We start from the raw sequence: 4889 nt of genomic DNA on the forward strand, positions 1-4889 counted from the left end.
TTGTCTAACTCTATTAAGCTCCTATTTGGAGATTCTTATTACATAATGTGACTGCGTCACATGGTGATGTTTTAATAATCATAGAAAAGAGAGAAAGCTTAAAGGAAGTATATGCTGATTCAGATCGCGAAGATGGATTTCGATCGCATCAGAATTTTGAGCAGTTGCTTAAGAAGTTATGATATATTGCTTAGATAACAAGAAGTTTTCTTATGCATTGTAAGGATAAGTTTTTCTGCAAAAGTTTTCAAAATAAAAAGGAAAATTTTGATTTTATTTATTTTAAGTATCCTTACAATGGAATTTGTGAAAAAAATTGTTGTTTATATGATTCCATTGCTAGTAATATAGGAAAATGGTTTTGATTCTTTCATTTGTGGTAGTGTCTAAATTTACCAAATAAGGAAAGTTTCTTATCATCCAAGTTTAAATTGGACCAAAACTTGGAATCATGCAAGTTATATAGTAAGATGAATGAGAATTTTCAAGCATTGGAAAATTAAGACTAATTACTTGTTCACATGGATGTGTGAGTCAAGTAAAGGACTAAGGGATCGAGTACACATTCTTGTGCACTGATCAAGCCCACCACAAATAATCGTTAAGACTATTTGTCATGATTTACTAAAGTTTAGTAAATATGGTTATACTTACAAGTTCAAGTATAATTCTGAAACATTGAAAAAGTTCCAATGTATGGTAGAGCGAATAAGAAGAATCAAATTAGGCAGAAGGACACAAGTTTCTCAAATCTGAAAAGATGGGAGAGTACTTTATGATATATGATCATCTTAATGATTAAGAAACCTTATCACAATTCATCCTCTAAGTGCATTCTGATAGCTAAGAAGAGGAGTTATGAATTGTTGAAGTGGTTAAATCAAGAAGATGATTCATACTTTGTTCCAAAAACAATTCTAAGAGTCATACTCCAAGATTGTAACTTGAGTGACACATCTTAAAGAAGGTTTATTAACACTAGTCAAATGTAAGAGTAAAAGGTTTTTTACTCTTGTACATTTGAAATTGGTAAGTTGTGATGTTTTGGATAAAACAGAGACCAACTTAGGCCAATTGTGTGAAGTGTTAGTCTTGATAAAGAATCCTCACTATCTATTGGATGTTTAACAAGAGAGTCTTATATGTCAAGAGGACAGTGGGAGTCTTAAAGGTCTTGAAAGTCTCAAGAACTAATCAAGAATAAAAACCTGGAGTTCTTCACTAGCACACGGCTTGAGGTTTATAACCTTTTGTGTTGACATTTCTGTGCCCATTCCAGTTAGGTTTGCTTTGCATAGGAGTTATGAGAGTTCTCAACTGGTTGCATAACAACTTGGAAGCAATGGTAGGCCCTTGTGCTGCCAGGTGGCAAGAATTTAAGATTGCACTAGTTTAGTCCATATGAATTTAGAATTATCACTAAACCTGTCTTGTGATTGTGGTTTTGACAAAATTCACATGGAAAGGAACACATACAACATAAAAATCTAAGGGTCATAAGGTTTCTCTTCGATTCATGAAAATGATGGTAAGGAAACACTTCCACCAAGTAGATTTTAAGTAGATAGCAATCTTTTCATTCTCAAATTCGTTAGTGGAGCTTGTGTGGTTAACCGGCACACTAACATAGACTTATGAGAAATAGCAAAGGTCTAAACAATCGAGACTATGATTACGGAATCCCTTTTCATAGTTCTAAAAATTGTTTAGACACACCTATGAGCTATCTAAGATAAGGTGTATGATATTGATAAAGTTTTATCAAAGCATCTCGTATCAGAAATCTGAACTTTGGTAAGAAATTCAATAAAGTATTGTTTTTCTAGAAGTTCAACTGATTTCTGAGTACATATCAAAACTAGTGGGAGCATAAGTGTTATGCTAATAATTATCATGTTAGTGGGAGCATGATTATTATGGTTAGTATTGCAAGTTAGCAATATTAATTATAGAAAACAAAAAAAAAAGTTTCAATTTGTGAAGTTGCAGGGGTTGAAAAGTTGTTTTTCTATAATTAAGGGAGAGGCACTACTAGAAAACATCCATTTGATGACGCACAAACAATGACACTCGCGATGGAGGACGCGTATATGTGCGTGCCTTAAAAAATAATGTCAGTTTTGCAAAATTTGACGGATAGAAGGCACGCATTTGTGCGTGCCCTAAACTTAGTGTCTGAAAAGAAAAAAAAAGAAATGCGGAGGGCGCCTTTCGTAAAATGTGCGTCGTCTGAATGTGTCACTTTATAACATTTTAATGAAACACGCGTTTTTAAGGTGGGATTTCACCCACCTATTGAATCCCAAAAATTAAACCCCCCACTCTTCCAATTAACAAGAAAAAGCCCTAGGTCTTCGTCTTCATGACCGCCGCTTAAGAGAATGGTACCGTTGATATCTCTATTGAAGTTGTGGTTGTCGATGATGACGTCAAGTTTAGATTCCAAAGTGATGTACACCGAGAATCTCTCCGGAAGCTGTCGATGATATCTCTACTGAAGTTGTGGTAGTTGCAATGGCTATCATCATTTCCCTTGTTCGCTCTTTCCATCGTCCCCTATGCTCTTCTTCATCTTCCACACCTAAACATCTTCTTAAATCTCGCATCTGCCCCCTTTGGTCTCTTTCCTTCTTATTCTGCCTACCTCCTCCTCCTCGCAGTACTATCCTCCGCTGCTGCTACTCACCTTCGCTTTCCCCCGCCGCCGCTCATCGCCGTGGTTCATTCTGCTCCGCCACACTACCATCTTCAATGTCGATGGTTTCTGATGATAATCCTCTTTTCAAGGACTTTGTGTTCCCTCCGTTTGATGCAATTGATGACTGTCATGTGCGCCCTAGGATGCATGCCTTGTTGAAGAAGCTTGTAAGTATGTGTGATTGATTATAGATTTGTGTTTATTCGATTGTTGATTTGGGGAAAAAACATCGTAGGACAGCGATTTGGTTGAATTGGAGAAAACTGTGGAGTCGTCATGGCCGAAGCTGGTGGAACCGTTAGAGAAGATGCTGGATCGGTTGAGTGTTGTTTGGGGAGCTGTTAATCATCTTAAGTCTGTTAAAGATACTCCTAAACTACGTTCTGCTATTGAAGAAATCCAGGTTTATTTCTATTACTTTTCGCTGATATGATTTACCTTTTGAAAAGGCAATATCTATCCATATAGTGATGTCTGGTTATGTGCGTTTATACATGTTTCCATTTTGAAGGTAAAACTATAGTTGATACAGTATATTATGGAGGAAATGGACGCTAGTAACTCTCGGTGTATGCCATATCATGCAATATCAAGAATCTAAGGATTTGGTCTGACATCTCAATTTGTGTACACATGCAGCATCACTAAAGGAGGCTGTTCTTAGTGGTGTCGGAGGTGGGTATTGGCAACAACTCCCTTTGTCTCCTATACTTTGTCACACTCACACCCTTTAATTGCACATAATTCACTATTGCCTCAAAATTGCAGAAGTTGGTTGAAGGATACTTGCTTAGAGCTGCTCAAAGGAGTGACTGTGTTTGCTCATATTCTAATTTGGCAGTTACTAGTATTTTCAAGGAAAAATTACATTTTTTTTCCACGTGGTATGATTTTGTTTTAGTTTTTGTCCCTAACTGATGTAAAATGACTATTTCGCCCTTCTTTATTTTTTGTAATTTTTTTACTATTTGTTTGTTATTGTAATCGTTATTAATCATTGAGACTTAGGGAGCTTGCCTGATCAAAGGGTTAATCAGGGAGGGAGGAAACAAGGGTAGAATAGTCATTCTACACAAGTTAGAGATCGAAACAGAAATAAACTGAAACCACAGGGGCGATCCTGGTTAAAAACTAGTTTCAGGGATGGTCGTGGTATCCATAACTTTTGTTAAACCACAGGGACAATAAATGTAATTTAGCCTATTTTCAACATATGTCTATTGAGGTAATTGGAATGTGTATTGATTGATCACAGGGGGAGACGTGTGCAGCAGAAGGTAAAGAAGTAATAACTGCAAAGGTAAATGTGTCTTATTACCTATATGGCTATATCTGCTTTGCACTAACATCACTTGTTTTTTATGATTTACAAACATATTTCTAAGTTCTGACCATTTTGTCCTTCTCAGACACAAGAATTTCTAGCTCTACTGCCCATTGTTAGAGACCACATAATTGATGGTTTTAGCCCCGAGGCACGTGAAGTATTTCACAGAGAATTTGATTTCTTTGAAAAAGTCACCACTATATCAGGTGCTCTGTATCCACTCCCCAAAGAAGAAAGGAGAGCTGGCATCAAGAGGTATATCTCAGTTGTTTCATTTATATATTGATTAAATGTTATGTTTTCCTGTTTTTAGCATATAGTAGTTTACTGGTTATTAATTTTATAAACGATATGGGTACAGAGAGTTGGAAAAAATTCAGTTACCTGGAGATGATTGTTATCTACCTACAGCTCCTAGTAAGCTTGTGAGGGGCATTCAGGTCAATAGTGGAATCCCTTTACGGTCGGCAGCAAAAGTCCCAATTATGATCACTTTTGATGTGTTTGATCGAGATGGGGACCCAAAAGATATAAAACCCCAAGCTTGTATTTTTTAGGTAAGCAATTACTACTCATCACCTATAAACATTGGTTTAATTATTAAATGTTTATCTTTATGTATTGTAGGTTGGAGACGACTGTAGACAAGACGTGCTTGCTTTACAAGTAATCTCACTTCTGAAAGACATATTTGAAGGGGTTGGACTCGCTCTTTATTTATATCCATACTCGTCAATTTCATGTATTGTGATGCTAAGTTTCAATGGTTTTTGTTGTTAAAGTTGACACATTTTCATAAAGATATCTCGGAAGTTAAAGAGAAGCAGTTGGTGCTATACGCATAAATGGCAAGTCTTGTCAATA

At 36.2% G+C, this 4889-nt stretch overlaps 1 pseudogene across 1 annotated transcript; it reads left to right on the top strand.

Moving 5' to 3' along the window:
- Positions 1 to 2378: 2378 nt before the first annotated feature.
- On the top strand, positions 2379 to 4082 carry LOC145059976 (organellar oligopeptidase A, chloroplastic/mitochondrial pseudogene; annotated as a pseudogene). The gene is made up of 3 exons (XR_013686800.1): positions 2379 to 2865; positions 2934 to 3101; positions 3954 to 4082. The product of XR_013686800.1 is annotated as an organellar oligopeptidase A, chloroplastic/mitochondrial pseudogene (transcript).
- The last annotated feature ends 807 nt before the right edge of the window (positions 4083 to 4889 follow it).

The sequence above is a fragment of the Lactuca serriola genome, chromosome 6, assembly GCF_051521515.1.
Source record: "Lactuca serriola cultivar US96UC23 chromosome 6, Lser_US96UC23_V15, whole genome shotgun sequence".
In the NCBI taxonomy this organism is placed as follows: Eukaryota; Viridiplantae; Streptophyta; class Magnoliopsida; order Asterales; family Asteraceae; genus Lactuca; species Lactuca serriola.